Below are 21,420 nucleotides of genomic sequence, written 5' to 3'. Positions count from 1 at the left end.
GCATATGTTGATAGATGCATGTCACAAAAAATGACATTTGCATGCTCCCTCCCAAAGTCTGTCACCTTTTTCAACTGTACAGAGTTTGCAGGTATGATGTAAAAGAGTCTTTTCCCATTGCGTGCAAACCCATGTCCACGTGCGTGGACATTATATTTTGTCTCCGCTATATGCAACGCATAAGTTAATTTCATTTAAACCGACTGATCTCAGTTCAGGAGACTCTGTGCTGTCAGTAAAGGGTTAAACTTCTGACGCAAGGAGTCATGTGACCAAACAACATGGTGCTGATCACAGCAGAGTTTGTCTTTGGGAGAAACGCCAACAAAACTACATCTGGTAAGAAACCCAATTAAGTTTTTACATTGAAACCTGTTTGAGTCAAAAGATTAGAGTCTCTAGTTTCATCTGATATGCCATTTTTAAAATTTCAGCGATTTATCGTGAAACGGCATGCTGTTAAACACAATGACCATGTACGTGGACTATAGGCTCATTTTCAGTTAAAATATCCAATATTCACTGCACATTATTACATTGGGAATCAATGGGTTCATCCAAAAACTGAAAATGTGTCTTTCAGAGGCTTTATATGGAGTTAGGATGAAAATAAGGTGCACTTCAAACTGTTCTGAGACCAGTGCAGACAGACAGCACACTGGAGGTTAAGTCATTCACTAAATAGGGAGCAAGGGAGCATCCTATAGCTGTCTATGCAGTTAAGTGCATTCACTCCTAAAATCTGATCAAAAGTTCAGTTTCAGGCTGCAGATGATGTTTGGATCACTCAACATGTTTGACAGACATGTGACAATGATAATCAGTACATAGATTCAGAATTTATAATGTATCATTTTATTTGAACATGGTTGACAGTGATTGGATGATGCTGGACGTTACTTTGAATCTGAATTAATTATGCTAATTTCTGATGTAATGTCTGTAACGTCTCAAAAACATACATAATCAACACTCCTGGACACAAACAATTTGATTAAAAAATCTGACTTGTTATAGCTTGGTATTATTTAAAATTTCACAGCCTGGTCTCACTGTCCACATATGTGGACATACATTTTTAGGAAAACTATTTGGTCAAAATGACAACTTGGGCATATGATTTTGGAGCAAAACTACAGGTCAAAAAAATAAACTTAGAAAGTTTGCAGTGTCATGATTTTATTTTTACTCAGAGAAAGGTAGGTGTAGTACTATAATCAGTTGACTTCATCACCCTGCATTGCATTATAAGCTAATGGTGTGATTCCAAAAATGGGAAAAAGCACTTTTTGTGTTGTTTTTTGAAAGTTGAAGTGTCCATAACTCCAGAAGTTTTAAAGATATCTTTATATCCTTTTAGATTCTGGCTCAGAAAAAACTTTCCGTTTTATATCGTCATTTGTGAGGCCCTATATTGTTAAATCCCAGAGATATGGACCTCTTAATGTGGCTGTATTCCAAAATTTTACAATTTTCCCATATTCAATGGTCGAAAACTATATGTGGGTATATGAAGCTAGTTTTTCTTATCCAACAAAACAAAGATCTTAAGTACAAATAACTTTCAAACCCGAAATGTACCTTTATTTATTCACATTAAACAATAATGTCAAAATATCAATTTTCAAGAGTCCAAAAATACACTATTATGCTTTAGTGCAATACCTATATCTAGTTTTTGGATCTCAGAAATGTATTATTTTGCCTTGCATCATCAAATGTGCACGTCAGATTATTAACATCATTAAAAAGCAATGCTACATGACTTTTCCCAGGGTTCATGTGAAGGTCATTGAATGCCAGCTGACACCACTCATGTGTGATCTTTTTTTATTCATTAAAGATGTTAGGCAGGCAATGGTGTTTTGCAAATCGTCTATTACTCCACAAATTGAAGATAAAATCGTAAGAATCACTATCGCATTATTCTCAGACACAAACATGTGCTTTCACTCACAATCGGTTTTTTTGACACTGATTTTTGTACTTTGGTGCTTCATAGTTCAGTAGTTCTGTGGTATTTTTCATAAAACTGTACCACCAAGAAGGTTCAGAATAAATGTTCAGGTCCGAACACAACTTTGAGAAAAAAACTGCTGACTGACTCAATCTCACTGCCTCTGGGAAAGAAATCAAACACTCCTGTGATTAGCATCACTGCTTGGCACCAAGATAAATGATGGATACACATTTGCAGATTGTAGCTTTCCACACTCATACCGTAAGAAATCTCAGGCTTCAAAGCAATGAAAATAGCAAAAGCCATACCTTGTGTTGCATGTCATAAAACGACCACAACACTGATTAGAGACTGAAGTACCACATCAAGCTGTAGAAACAGTGAAACATCAGATCATAAACAACTGATTTAAATCCTTGGTATATTTTGCTCCTTTAACTGTAACTGAAGTATCATAAATGGATGAATCTGCCCTGTCAGCCCCCTTGATGCTTGTTGTTTTTCCTTTCTGATCCACACAAGGTCCTCTCTACATTTGTAGCAAAAATGAACTGGGCATCACAGGCTATTCTTGAGCCCATATAGATTCCATTATTCTAACTCTATTTGCTGCTTAATAATGAATACAAGCATATATTTTTGGTTTCTGGGTGAGCCAGAAGGGCTGAAATTGTATAATAGCAAATAACTTGACATAGCTATGAATGTAGGGACTGTCTTGCATTTTCCAGTTTTTAGATGAACCCATTAATTCTCAGTGTGATAATACACAGTGAATATACTGTACTGAAACTGAGCATACAGTCCACGTATGTGGTCATTGTGTTTAACAGCGTGCCGTTTTGCGATAAATGGCTCAATTTTTAAAAATGGCATATCGGATGAAACTAGAGACTCTAATATTTTCACTCAAACAGGTTTCAATGTAAAAACTTAATGAGGTTTCTTATCAGATGTAGTTTTGTTGGCATTTCAACCAAGCACAAACTCCTCGGCAAATGCCGTCCTGTTGTTTTGTCACATGACTCCTTGTGTCAAAAGTGTAACCCTTTACTGACAGCACAGAGTCTCCTGAACTGAGATCAGTTGTTTAAAAAATGGAAAATTCTGCCTCTGGGAAAGAAATCAAATGCTCCTGTGATTAGAAAGCATCACTGCATCGAAAACGCTGATGACTTTGCCACGTTTTTTACTGACAAAGTAGCAAGCATCAGCAGCCAGTTCTCTACACCTAACACCCACAGCCGCTCTTTTCCAACATCCCATCCTTTGTCCTCCTCTTTCTCCCCTCTCTCTGAAACTGAGGTCTCCAAAGTGCTTCTTTCTAACCACACTGTCCACTCGACCCTATATCCCCTCACATCTTATGCAAGCTGCCTCTCCATCTATCTTACTCACACACATTATCAACACATCTCTCACAACTGGTAAATTTCCCAATACATTAAAGCAGGCTCGAGTAACCCCACTGCTCAAAAAAACCAACACATAACCCGACAGTAGTCGACAACTACAGACCAGTCTCTCTCCTACCCTTCCTGTCTAAAACTATTGAGAGGGTTGTATTCAACCAGTTGTCTGCTTTTCTCTCACATAACAACCTACTCGACATACATCAGTCTGGTTTCAAAAAAGGACACTCAACAGAGACTGCCCTCATGTCAGTAGCTGAAACCCTGCGACTAGCGAAAGCTAACTCCTAATCATCCATCCTCTTCCTCCTTGACTTGTCTGCTGCTTTCAACACAGTGAACCACAAGATTCTCCTGTCCACCCTCTCTGACCTAGGCATCACAGGATCTGCGCTTGGATGGGTTGAGTCATACCTCATTCAAATCAATATCAAATCACTTTTATTGTCACACAACCATATAAACAAGTGCAATAGTGTGTGAAATTCTTGCGTGCAGTTCCGAGCAACATAGCAGTCATGACAGTGATGAGACTACAATAAACATATCTACAATAAATAAATCAATAAACCAATCTACAATAAACATCAGATTTACACATCACAATTTAAAGTCTAATATACACATAATTACACACAACACAATATACAAATAATAATATACAATATACATTATACAATTAAAAAAAAATAGTATATATAAAATGTACAGTAGGTTGTATTGTACTGTATTGACATTCAGGCTGTCGGTTGATAGTCAGTTGCCAGTGTGTTGTTAAGAGAGAATATAATTTATGACAGTCCAGTGTGAGATAATAAGATTAATAAAGTGCAGTGCTGATGTATATTGATTGTGAGAGATCAAGAGTTCAAAAGTCTGATTGCATGAATTCAGCTGGTGCGGGTCCTGATGCTGCGATACCGCCTGCCTGATGGTAGCAGTGAGAGCAGCCCATGGCTCGGGTGGCTGGAGTCTCTGATGATCCTCCGAGCTTTTTTCACACACCGCCTGGTATATATGTCCCGGAGTGAGGGAAGCTCACCTCCGATGATGTGTCTGGCAGTTCACACCACTCTTTGCAGGGCTTTGCGGTTGTGGGCGGTGCTATTGCCATACCAGGCAGTGATGCAGCCAGTCAGGATGCTCTCTACAGTGCTGGTGTAGAACCGTGTGAGGATGTGGTGGTTCATTCCAAACTTCCTCAGCCGTCTCAGGAAGAGGCGGCGCTGATGAGCCTTCTTCTCAACGGCTTCAGTGTGGACCGACCATGTGAGTTCCTCAGTGATGTGGACACCGAGGAACTTGAAGCTGCTGACTCTCTCCACTGGTGCTCCATTGATGGTGATGGGACTGTGTTCTCTGTCTCTTCTCCTGAAGTCCACCACAAGCTCCTTGGTCTTGCTGACGTTGAGGGAGAGGTTGTTCTCCTGACACCAGTGTGTCAGAGTGTGCACATAGCTTTTCCTACCACTGCTACGCAGATGATATGCAACTCTACCTGTCGTTCCAGCCTGATGACCCTACTGTCTCAGCTCGTATCTCTGCCTACCTCTCAGACATTTCGACCTCGATGAAGAGACACCACCTTCAGCTCAACCTTGCCAAGACAGAACTCCTCGTGATCCCAGCCAAGCCATCTGTTGACCACAACCTCACTATTCATCTTGGTTCAACTACACTAACACCAACCAGAACAACTCGGAACCTGGGAGTGGTGGTAGATGACCAGCTTAATTATACCACCCACATCTCATCAACCGTACAGTCTTGCAGATTTGCACTCTACCACATCAGGAAAATCAGACCTTTTCTATCTGAATATGCTCCACAGCTCCTGGTCCAAGCTCTGTTCATTTCAAGACTGGACTACTGTAATGCTTTGTTGGCTAGCCTCCCAGCTAACACAATTAAGCCACTGCAGATGGTCCAGAATGCAGCAGCACGTCTGGTCTTCAATCAGCCAAAAATGGCTCATGTCACCTCACTCTTGATTTCACTCCACTGGCTACCTGTAGCTGCCCGCATCAAATTCAAGGCTTTGACTCTGGACTTCAGGACAGCCAATGGAACCGCACCCTCTTCAGTTCACTTCTCTGCAGTTAATGAATGACCAGCGCCTGGTGGTCCTATCACAAAGTGGCTCAAAGTCTATTTCACAATCGTTCATTTTCTCTGTTCCACTGTGGTGGAATGAGCTTCCAACCTTCACATGATCTGCTGATAAGAGCACTTAACCAACCACACTAATTGCACTTGCTATTGAACTTAAAGGAATGTTCCGGGTTCAATACAAGTTAAGCTAAATCAACAGCCACCTTGAGAGCTTGGCTGTACAACACTGTAAATATTGTTGAACTTTGTATGACTAATTGCTAGCTAAGTTCCACATTTGTAAGTTGCTTTGGATAAAAGTGTCTGCTAAATGTAAATGAAATTAAATTATGCGTTGCGTATAGCGAAGCCAAAATACAATGTCCACGCATGTGGACACGGGGTCGCACGAGGTTAAAGCTTACATTTTTAAATTGGCAAAACTAGCGTCACCAGTCAGAATGACAAAAATATTGTTTTTAAACATGTTTCCCATACACTCCCTTCATCTGTCATTGGTCAGGCAAATAAGTAGTATATAATGTTGCTATGTCGGGCTGGCAGCTGTGATTCTCAAACAAATGCTGCCTTGACGTGCTATTGAAATTATCGTAAATAATTGTAATTACTACTGGGAAACTTGGAGATCATTTTGATAGAGTTTCCAAGTTAGGAGACATTTCAACGTGGCGGAGGAGAGTACGGTTTCTGTAGTGAATGACAGGTTTTATTCATTTTTCTAAATGCAGCTACCTTGTTATCGGTTGCAGTTTCGGTGATACACACTTGCTTATATACGTGAACATTGATTATACATTTTTACACAGAAAAAATGGCATGAATTTGATGAAAATTCCACTGTCGTGAGCAAGCTGACTAACATGAATTGCGGTTTAAAAACAAGAGTTCCCCAAGAAATATGCAAAAATGAAACTGTGTCATCAGTGTTTCCAACAGCAAAGCAAAAAAATTAACCTACAGATGATTTACTGTATGTTTGTCTATGCATTAACCTCATGCGAACCCACGTCTGTACGCGTGGACAATGTATTTTGTCTCCGCTATATGCAATGTATAATATCGTTTAAACTGATCTCAGTTCAGGAGACTCTGGGCTGTCAGTAAAGGGTTAAACTTTCGACGCAAGGAGTCATGTGACCAAACAACATGGTGCTGATCACAGCGGAGTTTGTCTTTGAGTGAAACGCCAACAAAACTACATCTGGTAAGAAACCCAATTAAGTTTTTACACTGAAACCTGTTTGAGTCAAAAGATTAGAGTCTCTAGTTTCATCCGATATGCTATTTTAAAATTTGAGCGATTTATCGTGAAACGGCATGCTGTTAAACACAATGACCGCGTACGTGGACTATAGGCTCATTTTCAGTTAAAATATCCAATATTCACTGCACATTATCACATTGAGAATCAGTGGATGCATCTAAAAATGTTGCTTTCAGAGGCTTTATATGGAGTTAGGATGAAAATAAGGTGCATTTCAAACTGTTCTGAGACCAGTGCAGACAGACAGCACACTGGAGGTTAAGTCATTCACTAAATAGGGAGCAAGGGAGCATCCTATATCTCTCTATGCAGTTAAGTGCATTCACTCCTAAAATCTGATCAGAAGTTCAGTTTCAGGCTGCAGATGATGTTTGGATCACTCAACATGTTTGACAGACATGTGACAATTATAATCAGTACATAGATTCAGAATTTATAATGTATCATTTTATTTTAACATGGCTGGCAGTGATTGGATGATGCTGGACATTACTTTGAATGTGAATTAATTATGATAATTTCTGATGTAATGTCTGTAACGTCTCAAAAACATGAATAATCAACACTCCTGGATACATAAACAATTTGATTTTTAAAATTCTGACTTTTTTTGCTTGGTTCTTAGGGGCTACTAGTTACAAATCAAAAAGGGGAATGGAAAATGCACACAGCAGTCACGCTCGGGTCTCAGTAGGTTAAGATGGGATACATTACCGGTACACAGTTTAAATATGAGCCATTTAAGGAGACTCACAAGACATTGTCTAACTATACCGATCAGCTGTTTTTTCTGTGTGTGTGTATAATGCAGTCATCAGTGTACAAATGAGAACTTCAGACATTTGCTTCTCTCTCTCTCTGATGGCAAATCACTTTATGTACTCGGGGGTGCAAGAGCACATACAGAGAATTAAAATCTCGCCCAAGGAAGCTGAAGGTAACTTTGTTTGTCGTCTCCTGAGGGTGACCTCGTTGCCTTGCCAACAAAGCATGTAATTGGAAATGAAGCGGCTGCACTGCCAAGGCGTCTTTGCTGATCAATCGTTGTGTGATGTCTCACACAAACAGACACACACTTCTTTCAGAGAGACTGCTGTGTAAAAGCTGGCTGTTTGTAATGTGCTAATGCACCTCTTGCTTTCTTCATCTTAACATCATGAATGTTTAAACTTTTCCCAAAAGCACTTTATTTTGTATGTTGCCTAAGTGCATACCTATCTGTTAAAGTGGAGGATAAAACGTGTCCAGCAGGAAGTACAACTGATTTGAGTTTCCAGAGTACAAAAATGTGTCAAGGATTACTCTGTGAAAGAAGATGACTGTTTTCCCATGGGACGGGGCATGAGGAGTCTGATGTTAGAAGCCAAAACTCTGAAATGTCATGAAATAATCAGCCTCCTCTCCTTGTTCCATCAGTCCAAAGAAGTTTTCTTCGACTTTTTTCTTCATAGCTCTCAAGTTATAAATCATGAAAGTCCATTGCTTCTGAGAAAATCTTTTCCTCCAAGATTTGATTTTTTTGTTCTGCTTGTTTAACGGCTCAGCAACTCTGCTCAGAATAATATACTGTGTTTTACTGCAGAGTCACGATACCCGTCTCATGCTTCAGGAGTTTGTTCTACAGCATTGTTGACTCTGAACTTTACATGTCAGTTCAAATATATCTACTAATCAGAGAACACAGCAGCAAAGGTCATGGATGAACATGAAAACTCTGAGTTGTCTTTCCTTGCATCATCATTCTGTGCCAGCAGTTCTCAACTGGTTTTGCTTCAGGACCCAGATTTAACATTGGACATCAAGTTTTGACCCCTCACAGCACCAAAATGTTTAAAGTTTACAAAAGTACACTAAAGTTTTGTTAAAATCAAACATTGACTTGATGGAAAAGATACATTTTTCTGTTAATCTATAGAAAAGCTGATTGTATATGTGTCACAAATGAGGCCTGATTTTGCTGTTATAAATTAATAGAATTATTTATATATATATATATATATGTGTGTGTGTGTGTGTGTGTGTGTTTATGTATTTATATATTTTGTGTGTGTGTGTATATATATATATATATATATATATATATATATATATATATATATACATACATACATATACACACACGCACACACACACACACACACATATATATGTATATGTACACATGTATATATATATATATATATATATATATATATATATATATATATATATATATATACACACACTGGCAGCCAAACGTTTGGAATAATGTAAAAATGTTGCTGTTTCAGAAGGACATTGGTATTTTAATTCATCATAGTGGCATTCAACTGATCACAGAGTATAGTCAGGACATTACTGATGTAAAAAACAACACCATCACTATTTGAAAAAAGTCATTTTTGATCAAATCTAGACAGCAGCCATCACTCCAACACTTTATCCTTGAGAAATCATGCTAAATTGATCATTTGGTGCTAGAAAATCGCTTGCCATTATATCAAACACAGCTGAAAGATATCTGGTTCATTAAATGAAGCTTAACATTGTCTTTGTGTTTGTTTTTGAGTTGCCACAGTATGCAATAGACCGGCATGTCTTAAGGTCAATATAAGGTCAAAAATGGCAAAAAAAGAAACAGCTTTCTCTAGAAACTCATCAGTCAATCATTGTTTTGAGGAATGAAGGCTATACAATGCTTGAAATTGCCAATAAACTGAAGATTTCATATAAAGGTGTACACTACAGTCTTCAAACACAAAGAACATCTGACTCTAACAAGGACAGAAAGAGATGTGGAAGGATAAGTACATCAGAGACTCTAGTTTGAGAAATAGACGCCTCACATGTCCTCAGCTGACAGCTTCATTGAATTCTACCCGCTCAACACCAGTTTCATGTACAACAGTAAAGAGAAGACTCAGGGGTGCAGGCCTTATGGGAAGAATTGCCAAGAAAAAGCCACTTTTGAAACAGAAAAACAAAAAGAAAAGGTTCGAGTGGGCAAAGAAACACAGACATTGGACAACAGATCATTGGAAAAGAGTGTTCTGGATCTTAACCCCATTGAGCTTTTGTGGGATCAGCTAGACTGTAAGGTGCGTGAGAAGTGCCCGACAAGACAGACACATCTATGGCAAGTGCTACAGGAAGTGTGGGGTGAAATGTCACCTGAGTATCTGGACAAACTGACAGCTAGAATAACAAGGATCTGCAAAGCTGTCATTGCTGCACGTGGAGGATTTTTTTGATGAGAACTCTTTGAAGTAGTTTAAGAAGTTTTTCATGTTATTAATGTCCTGACTATACACTGTGATCAGTTGAATGCCACTTTGGTGAATAAAAGTACCAATTTCTTTCCATAAGAGCAAAATCTGTACATTATTCCAAACTTTTTTACAGTATGCATATAGTATATATATATATATATATATATACAGAAATATATGAATAGTCTTGTTCAAAAGTATGGGTATATTGATCACATCCATGGATTTATATATATTTCTTGCCGAAAAATAAATAAATAAATGTGGCATCCAAAAGTATCTAAAAAAACCCTGTAATGCAGCTCAAATACTAAATGCATGAATCTGGAAAATTGCTTTTGTTACTGTTTTAAGATATTTGACTCAAATTGTGTAATATTATTGTGTATGCTTGAAATGCCACAATAAAAAAAAAAAAAAAAAAAATTAAATGTATTAAAATTTCCAACAATATGCAAAATTATTAACATAAGCTGACGAGGACTATTGACAACTTTGTAAATGTATTAATAACAAATTTGTGATTTATCAGCAATATTATAACTGCTTTAATCGGACACATGTGACCCTATCAGAACAGACCTGTGACCCATTTGCCATGAAAATTGCATATTCAAAATTTATATTTTTAAAATGTGCAACAGTCTTATTGAACCGAAAACCTTCAATCATATATCCCTGCCTTCAATGCAAGACAAAAGATCAAAAAATGCACAAGAGAAAAGGATGAAATAGGTATTTTTTTCCCCAAGTCATTGCTTTCTTTTTCCTCTGAGGTTCTGAACGAGTGAGTCTTTGTTTGGGGCAAGGTGATCTTTAGTATAGTGGAAAAGATTTGAATGAAAGATACATGAGTGTGATTGCTATTTCAACCAAGGTTGCTCAAGGAAAACACTTTGTCCTACCTGGGGGCTATTGGACTTGGTCCTGTGTGTGTGTGTGAGAGAGAGAGCGAGAGAGGCTCCAGGGAATGACGGGAGTTATTATTTTATTATGCATAACATTTATCATTCTATTATATGCTATTGTCATATCTTAAAATGAAAAGTCAAATTTATTAGACAAATATTCAGATGGTGAGATTGTACTTTGCACTGTTTATAGTTCAGTTACAATTTAGCATGTTACATAATGTAGGTATGACATATTGATAGGATATTGGTCTTGGCAAAAGATCTGCTATGCTGCTGCTCCTGCAGAGCAAGCACGGAGACCAAAAGAGTAACATAACACTAACAGTACACGAAAGTACCAAAATTAGACATGTGGCAGTACTATGGTGTTCTAGTAAATATCATTGTACATGAACATGGTAATCACTTAGTACCGTAGGCCTATTGTATATCAAAGTACCATGGTATTAGCATCTTAACCTTGTGTGACCCTGCATACAAATGCATGGACGTTGTATTTTGGCTTCGCTATACGCATTGCATAATTAAAATTCATATAAACCGACTGATCTCAGTTCGGAAGACTCTGTGCTGTCAGTAAAGCGTTAAACTTTTGACATACAGAGTCATGTGACCAAACAACATGGTGCTGATCACAGCGGAGTTTGTCTTTGGGAGAAACCTAATTCACTTTCTCTAGTCTCTAGTTTCATCCGATATGCCATTTTTTAAAATTTGAGCAATTTATCATGAAACGCCACGCTGCTGAACACAATGTACACTAATGTGTACTATAGCACATTTTTTCCCTTAGAAATATCATGTTATCTGTGCATTATCAATGGGTTCATCCAAAAGCTGAAAATGTTGCTTTCAGAGGCTTTATATGGAGTTAGGATGAAAATAATGTGCATTTCAAACTGTTCTGAGACCAGTGCAGACAGACAGCACACTGGAGGTTAAGTCATTCACTAAATAGGGGGCAAGGGAGCATCTGTGCAGCTAAGTGCATTCAATCCAAACTTCTTATTTTTTTTTTTATTTTTTATTATTGTTTATTAAGTACTACTAGTTACAGATCAAAAGGGAAATGGAAAATGCACACAGCAGTCACACTCGGGTCTCAGGAGGTTAAACAGTCACAGTAGTTTATGTTTGTGAAATTTTGCCTCAACTAGTGCTGTCATGTACAGTAAATGAGTATTTTAGAGATGATTTGTCCTTGACAGAATGCACTTTGCATCTGGTTTCCTGTTGTAACTCTTTTGGAGATGTGTTTTGTTTTCTAATAACATGTTAGATCAGCTGACTATACTTTTATTATTTATAATTTATATCACATATTATAAACATGAAGTAGCTTAAATGTAGTTACTTTTCCTATGTAGTTTGTAGTGTAACAAGTTACTAACTTTAAAGGGTAGCTGTCATCTTAACTAATTGTTCTGTCGAGTAGTTGGCAGTATGATTAGCTTGTTAAAGGAATATTCCGGGTTCAGTTCAAGATAATCGCAATCGACAGCATTTGTGACATTGAACCCAGAACATTCCTTTAATTCTACCTGAAATGCAATTTACATGTAAGTCACTATGCATAATAATGTGTGTCAAATGCATACATGTAAATAAATGAGTTTTTATGATTCCACGTTGTTGTTGCATATATGGTGTTAAAAAAGAACCGAAACCAGAGTAGAAGATTCAGAAGGAATATTTACATATCTCGGAATGCCATCCATCCAGTTGGGGAAACATTGCATCTCCGCTGCTTGAGGTTGCCATGGCATTTACATTTAGTGGTATCTTCCTTCTTCATTCCGTGTCTCTTTTTTCATAAAGAGCAACTTTCCATCCGCCCAGCGGGACACAGGATTTAATTGCTTCCTTCTTGCATGTTCCCGTCCTGTATTCTGTTTTGTGTGCTTGTCACAGGCCGGTTTCGCCAGTGGTGAGAACATTTATCAAGTGCATTTATTTATATTGTTTACACAGAGCAGCCCGCTGCGCACATTTGGACTCTCCAGCTGAGACCCATAAAAATTTGCATTTGTGTTTTGTTAATGCTTTGCAGAGAGTTGTGTGAAAAGCTTTGGGCAGTTCCTCCCTCTTCAATAGGGGCTCACGACAGAGCTGTCTCCCTTGGCCAGCTTTGTGATAAGGCAAACGGCAGTCATTTGCATAAAGGGGAATTTACATAGGCAAACTCACTGTAATGGCTGACTTTGAGTGCCTTTACTAACAGTGGCACAATATTAGTCTTCGTGTGAATAGAGGCATGACACAAACTCACTGTAGTCTTTATTCATGGGTAGATTCCATCTCACTACAAAAAGAAAAACAAAAGGAAAACCGTTAAATGGCGTAGGGGAGCCAGGCAGCTTCAGAACAGCAAACACTGTGACTGTGGGGTATCCAAGCATGACTATCACAGATAAGAGGCAAATACAAGCACATCAGAAAGCATTGAGGTAGACAGAGACATATGGAAGTAGCCTGCAGACATGCCTGTTACTGATGCCACAGCAGTAGGGACTCGATTTACAGGTCTCGGCACAAACAGAAGCCACAGATTTACATGAGTGCGATGAGACTGACAGTCGCTAACACAGACACCGCATGGTGTTGCCGGGGGTGAAATAACAGGCCCTCGTTTAGCCGCAGTATGGGAGCGAATGCTGCAGAGGAGCAGCAGAGATAGAGATGTTGACAGGCTTGAAGAAGTGTCTTGTCATAAATGGCCTGTGAGGAAGCACGATGTCCCACTGGTCCGGAGAAACACCCTTGCTGGAGAGCATTTGGAGGGATCCCTTTTTCAATATGTGTGGGTCCAAGAGACCACTAGTAAAAATTAATAAACATTTTACATTACAAATTATATTGTTACAAGTTAAGCTCCATCGACAGCACTTGTGACATACAGTAATGTAGATTCCTTAAAAAAAAAAAAAAAGCAGTTCACGGAAATCAACACCATGGTGTATGGTCACGTGACTTTGTGCATCGGATGTTTAACCCTTAAATGACTCCTTAGAGTGTCCTGAACAGTATGCAACGGGTTTAAATGAATTTAATTTATGCGATGCGTATAGTGAATCCAAAATAGCGAGTCCTCGCATGAGGGCGCGGGGTCGCACGAGGACACCAAGATAACCCGTTCCTTGTGCTTAAATGGGGCTTGTTTAACAAAACCAGATCTGATTATTTTCATGGTTGTTTTTCTTACGTCATATATTCAGGTCATGGGTCAATACCCACATCTCTAGATGAAGTATGTCCGAAATCAATTCATGCTACTCACATGCATATTTTAAAAAACATACTGTTTTACTGGCCGAGACGTGCGTCCATCATCAAATACAGTACATACTCTGACAGTACGTGGTTTCGGATGCAGCTTTAGTGTGACCCCCCCCACTGTGAGAAAGTTTACACTTAGGTGTGGAGCTACACACCATGGTCAGGTTTGACTGTAATCATATTGTGGCATCATTGCAAAATCTCACCCTTCAAAACAAGTGATTTAAAAAAAATATATTTGACATATAATTGACTTTTATAATGTCTAAATATACAGTATATCCAATGCATAACTCGTGATAATACCTAGAAATTACGTTTGTAACAACATTACTTATCAGCCAATGCATCGAGCACTGAAGCCATCTACTGGCCATTGTTGTCATTTCATGTGATTGTTATTTTTATTCCAGCAGATTTCATAAGAGATCCCCAATGCATGACATGTTTTGGTGTTTTGACAAACTTTCAATTTACTGAAATGAAGGTTTTAATTGAAGTGAAGATCATGTAAAATGTGCTTATTTTATATTAACATAAATGGAGTAATGGAGACATTTAGAGGTCAACAAGGTATAAAAAAAAAAAAGAAAGAAATGCATAACTGTTATGTTTTTACTATAGTAAAGATAGTGCTATTACATTTCTTTAAAAAATAAATTGGGGATTCACATTTGATGTTTTGGGTCAAATTTGACCCGAACAGATGGGACGGGGTTCTCTATTGATAAGTTTACAAGGGTTAACCTCACTGTGAATATGGGGGACAATTTTTGGAGGGTTTAAAGGCAGAATTGTGAAGCTTATAATTTTATTAAAGCATATTTACAGATTGGCCCCAAATATTTTCTGTGATAATCAAAATTATGCTACAAATTATGTCGATTGAGCTCAACTTGTATTAAGCCTGGAATATTCCTTTAAAGTGGTCAGTGTCACAGATTTGCTTATATGATCAGAAATACTACAGAATCTTAAATATCGCTTTTTGCTAGATGTTAAATGTAGTGTCGGACATTTGGATCTCCCAGAAAGCTATATATTAAACTGGTAGCTAAAAATATTATTACACAAATTTTGACAAAATATTTAGTATACAGTATCAACACGCAGTGGGTGGTGGATGTTGCAAAGTGGCCGCTGATTAACGGGACTCACAAATATAGGCATGCCGAATGCAAGACAGTACTCCCCTAATGTAGTGAGTCAGAAGAGGCAGGTGGTGCATCTACATCTACTGGCATTAATGTTTCATGATCAGTGCCTGGGGAAAAGGGCAAAGATACCATAAGCTTGCCAGAACTATCATCTCAACATGTTGTTCTTCTGAGACAGTTTTCTCTTTTTAGAAGTTGTTATTACACATCTAGATTTGAAATTCTGTGCATTTGATTTAAATTGAATTTAAATTGAGTTCAGTTCCAATTTAATACAGCGGAATTCCATGTGAAGGAGTGGTAGTCGTTTTTTGAAGATAGATAAGGGCAATTTTGGTTACCCAAAGAGGAGACTCAAGCATTTAAAATGCAAAGTGACAACCAGCATGTTCCAAAGGCACAAATCCCTTCAATAGTAGATTCAGTAGAACATGAGAGAAAGATATGGAATAACAATCCGGCTAGTAAAGACGTCTCAGGTTATTGATAGTGTCAGAGTGACCCCTTCTGGTATGAAGGCTATTAATTGAACATGAAATCCTCGGGGCAAACATTCTGCCAGGAGAGCTGCGCTCAGCATGGGCCTGGACACACACAAACATGCATCATATGTGCTTATACTGTTCTAATCCATTTCGCTGTATGTTACAGCAGGATTGGAACCAGAGGCTCCTGATCATTAGCAGGTGGTGCTAATTCAGCTCTTTTGGGCTTGTGGGTCATACATGGACATTCTTGCAGTGCAGGCTGTTTTCTGGAAGGTACATTCATCATTATCCGGGACAGAAACATATTGTTATTCCGCTGTGGTGGGACACTTGAGGCAAAGAGAACAGATATAAATGCTCTACCAAATCATATCATATGTTGTTTTATATATTGTTTTATATAATGAAGCCTCCTGAGACCCGTCAAAATGCCATTTTTTTGCATTAGGATTTTTTTTTTTTTTTCATTATGATTCATGGTGCATAAGAATCATGTTACAAAATGATATCTCTGAAAGAACCAGAAAATCATCTTTATGGTACACTTGGGCTTAAAACTGTGTGTGTATCTATAGAAGACAAAATTGAATTGCTGGATAGAAAGGAGAATAGAAAGACAGATGGACAGATAGATAGATGTAGATAGATAGACATATGGATGAATGGAAAGAAAGATGGATGATGGACGGATGGACGGACGGAAAGATAGAAAGACAGACAGACCGATGGATGGATGGAGGGACAGATGGATGGAAAGACAGACAGACAGACAGACAGAAATATAGATAGATAGATAGATAGGGATGGATGGAAAGACAGACAGACAAATAGACAGACAGACAGACAGACAAACGGATGGATGGATGGATGGACGGACAGATGAATGGAAGGATGGAAGGACAGATGAATGGAAGGAATGGAAGGACATTTGGAAAGGCAGACAGGCAGACAGGCAGGCGGACGGATGGATGGATGGATGGTTGGACGGACAGACGAATGGAAGAATGGAAGGACAGATGGAAAGGGAGACAGACAGATAGATAGTATGGACGGACGGAAAGACAGACAGACAGATAGATAGATGGATGGATGGATGGATGGATGGATGTATGGAATTTTAAAAAGTATACTGAAGCACACATTTTCATAACATCTTCAAAGTCATACACGCATTTCATGGCAAATTATTATCAACCGTTGAATATTTTATTAGGGTTGAGATGAAATGTGCCTAGATGTTTTCATCATCCTGCATATGAAGGATCCTCCAGTGATGTGGACACACAGTGTTGTGCAGCGGCAGAAAGAGAATGATGTACTCTGGAGAGCAGTTTCACCCATCTCATCCAGCCTTCTCTGTAAGTAGGTCAGCAGCTTTTCCACAGTTCTCAGACAGCCTCTGACACACTTTTCTTAGGCATTTAGTTCATATATTTTTTTAAGTGCTTTTGTGTGGGGTGGTGTTGGTCCCCGGAGAGACTTGTTCTCACTGTTTCCTGCCTAGCCACACACTGCTATATTGTTTAACGCCCACATCTGTGCCCATTAAGATATGTTTCATGGCCACAGTGACATTATATCCCTTGACATTTATGTACAGATCACTATGTAACACAATTTTTGTTCCTGGGTAGTAAGTGTTATTTCCTAATTGCTTATGCCTCAAAAGTATAGAAAATGGCTATTATTCCCTACAAATTTTGCTTTTGTGACCAGGACAGTGATATTTTGAAATGTACCTATTTCCAATGAGAAGACTGGCGAATTTGTGTCTTTTTGTTCACATAAAATCAGAAAAAAACAACATATGAATCCAAATTAACATGTATTTATACTAAAGTAATACAAAATGACTACAAAAGATTTAGAAGTGAGTCATTTTTCGAGATTTATGATTATACTGTAAATCACTTTCATGAATCAGCCCCCAAATGTAGTCTCCCATCCTGTTCTCGTTATTCTGTCCTTGGTAGCGGCGTTCAAAGTCCAGTATATCCTGATGGAAGTGCTCACCTTGCTCCTCCGAGAACGCTCCCATGTTCTCCTTGAATTTATCAAGATGAGCATCAAGGATATGCACTTTGAGAGACATCCTACAGCCCATTGTGCCGTAGTTCTTCACCAGAGTCTCAACCAGCTCCACATCAGGATTCAGGTTCCTCCCCACAGAGAACTCGGTCCGCTGTGGCCAGTCCCGCCTGTGGTAGTGCGCCTTGGTGTCCCTGCTGTCCCAAAGGCAAAGATAGCAGGGAAACTTGGTAAAACCGCCTTGGAGACCCATCAGGAATGCCACCATTTTGAAGTCTCCTATGACCTCCCAGCCGTACTCATCATACTTCAAGGCGTCCAGCAAGGTCTTGATGCTGTTGTAATCCTCTTTGAGGTGCACCGAGTGAGCCAGGGGAAGAGACGGGTGCTTGTTACCATTACGGAGCAGCACGGCTTTGAGGCTCCTGGATGAGTTGTCAATGAAGAGGCGCCACTCATTCTGGTTACAGGCGATTCCAATTGCCTCGATCAGACTGGTCACATTGTGGCAGAAGCAGAGCCCATCTTAACGGGTGAAGAAGCTGGAAAAAGGTTGGTGACGCTTCCTCTGATCTGCGACTTGCACACTTTCATCCAACAATTTCCACTGCTTGAGCCTAGACGTCAAAAGCTTGGCATTGGACTCGGTGAGACCAAGATCTCTAATCAAGTCGTTGAGGTCTTTTTGGTTGGGGTAGTATAGGTTTCTCTCCTCAGCTCCACCTCTGAAATTGTCATCTGGATCTACAACGTCTTCCTCACTCTCTGACTTGCTGCTCTCTTCTAAAGATGGCTGCTCTCTCTCCGGACGAGTGGGTACGGGGAGCTCATGGCAGTGTGGCACCGGGGCGATGGATGAAGGAAGGTCCGGATACGTGATAGCAAGTGTATTCTTGCAAGTCAGACATTTGGAAGGGTCCACCATGCAGAAGTAGCAGTTGCTTGAGTGGTCAGTGGGTTCCCGCCAAATTCTTGGGATAGCAAACTTCATGGCTCTCTTTTCCCCTTTGTACCATCCTACAAAAATACATTTATTTCACCCATGAATAATGTGTAAGAGATTCATTTTTCATATATGACATAATTTTTCAATTACATTGAAAATTGTAAAACATTTTATAATTAAAAACTTTTACAATTTTACAAAATTAACAAATTTTATAACATAAAATTCCGAGCAACAATTGTCCATCTTACCTTCCAGAGTTTTTTGCAGTGCTCACAGGTGAAATGAGGTGCCCAGGGTTTGTCTTAATCCCCGACAGGCATGCCGAAATATGCCTTGAAGGCCTCACACATCTTAGCAGATGCTTCCACGGAGTACTTTTTTACTCTTGTCTTGATAAATTGGCCGCAGACATAGCAAAATGCGTCTGCCGGATGCTTGCAGCCTCTTGATGCCATCTCAGAAAAATGCAGATATGTATCCACTTAGGCAGCTGGAGCTAAACTGAACTGGTGGGCTTAAGGCCCCTGTATTTATATGACTATTTATATTACTGGAAAGTTCTAGAAAGGTCTATAAGTTACTCCAAGTTTACTCAGCACTAAATCTATCTGGAATATCACTGTCCTGGTCACAAAAGCAAAGTTTGTGGGTAATAATAGCCATTTTCTATACTTATGAGGCTTAAGCAATTAGGAAATAACACTTACTACCCAGGAACCAAAAGAAAAGAAAACATTTGTTACACGGTGTAGTCAATAGCTTTTGATATTTTCAGTTATAGATAGTTTTACGTTACTTGTCTTTTAACCTATTCTATTCTGCTCTATTCTATGAAAAGGGTCAAATATATATTTTAAACAATTTTTGTAGAAAGTACTTGCACATATATAACATGATGAGGAGGAGGACCACATATCATGACAGATCCTTGAGGTGTAAATAAACTGTCCTTCCTCTCGCTTTAGGTTCTTCATATGGCATAAACGACTGCTGCACAAAACCCATATGGCCTTTACAAATAATTCAAATGTCATGGGTTTACTTTACAGATCCTTTGGGGCTCAAATTACATAGTATTAGAAATCTATGAAACCATCTGAAATTGGATCGTCTGAAATCAATACACAGATTAATGCTGAATCCCAGATTGAATCCATAATGCAGTTTGAATAGCTAAGGTCAGAGAAATGTGGTTTATATTTCCTACTGAAGATTATAACGAAAACATTTTCTGTAGTTCAATAAGAACACAAATGTCATGTGTTTCTGATAAGATAACTATACTGAGCTATACTGTACTACAACCTTCTTTATAGACAAATCTAACAATCGTCTTGGATTCTGGCCTGTCAGCAATATATTACACCTATTCTAAGAGCTATAAAGTCCACAGGCCGTAATGATGGCAAAATCAAGACACATGCAAAAGCAACGATTGCCCTTGTTGATATTCACAAAGCCTGACTTGTGTGTGTGTGTGTGTGTGTGTATGTGTGACTCTCTTCTGTTTTAGAAAAGCGTTTTTTGAAGTGTTGGAAAACGACTTATCTTAAGTTCCTCATCCCAGTGGGCTTCACCACCATCTGCGATTCCAGCCTCTTCCTCTCCCACTTTCTTTCCCCCTTCTCTCCCACTCATTTACTCTGTCCGTATCTCTGGCCCTTTGAGAGCGTGAGACATCTGGAGTTGTGCTCCTATCTTGTTGTGCTCTAATAGAACAGGCTGTTTAGGACTCTCTGAATTTCACTCTCATGAATGCATTTAATAGAGCTCACTGAAGAGCCGTGTCTCCAGGTAGCCTCTCTAGATTTGGCCATGATTACCCAAACAGCTATTTACATGTCTTCCCTTTGTTCAGGTGTCCTTGTATTAGAGGTGTCTGTGCATTTTGCATACTGTTTGTAAATATTGTATATTTCAACCACTGTCATTATGTGTATATAATATCTTTCAAAGGTACTGTGTGTCTTTGTGTTTTTTTTATTTTTTTTTTGGCGAGTCTTCCATTACAGCACAATTCGTTAGGGTATGGGCTAGGGTTAGGACCATGACGATACAATTGAAACTTTTGCTTCACTTGTGCTTGGGGGAGCATAGGGATAATTTGGGGGGAAATAGCCCACACCAGCACCCCCCTTGATGTGTGCCACTCCAATGCTTTGCATACGTGTAAGGGCCTCTGCCTGGGCCCTTACACGTATCACGGCAGTTCCGAGGTGAAATGTCCACTGTGTGGTGCTAAAAGCGAGTTAAATGCTCCCCAAACAGATGAGGGTTTTAAGGTTAATGCTCTATCGAGTTTTAAATCAACAAAACTGACCTCCCTTCCGTAGACCTTAAACCTAAACCTAACCGATAGTGTCAGGAAAATATATTTTTTTTACTAATTTATGTTTTTTAAGGTTAATTTCACTCAGTTATTAGTTCATTTGTTTATTACCTATGTAATTTCACTTCTATCCAAAGGTAGTCGTGATAGTTTACCAGAAAGAACACAACATGTTTGGATGTCTTACACACGATTTAGACATGGTCGGGAGCCAGTGTAAATTTTGTTTGTACCAACTAGCATTTTGAAAATACGAAAACTTTCATGAATCTGAGAATTTACG

This window comes from Myxocyprinus asiaticus, chromosome 35, assembly GCF_019703515.2.
Source record: "Myxocyprinus asiaticus isolate MX2 ecotype Aquarium Trade chromosome 35, UBuf_Myxa_2, whole genome shotgun sequence".
In the NCBI taxonomy this organism is placed as follows: Eukaryota; Metazoa; Chordata; class Actinopteri; order Cypriniformes; family Catostomidae; genus Myxocyprinus; species Myxocyprinus asiaticus.
Note: the sequence above shows the minus strand (reverse complement) of the source record.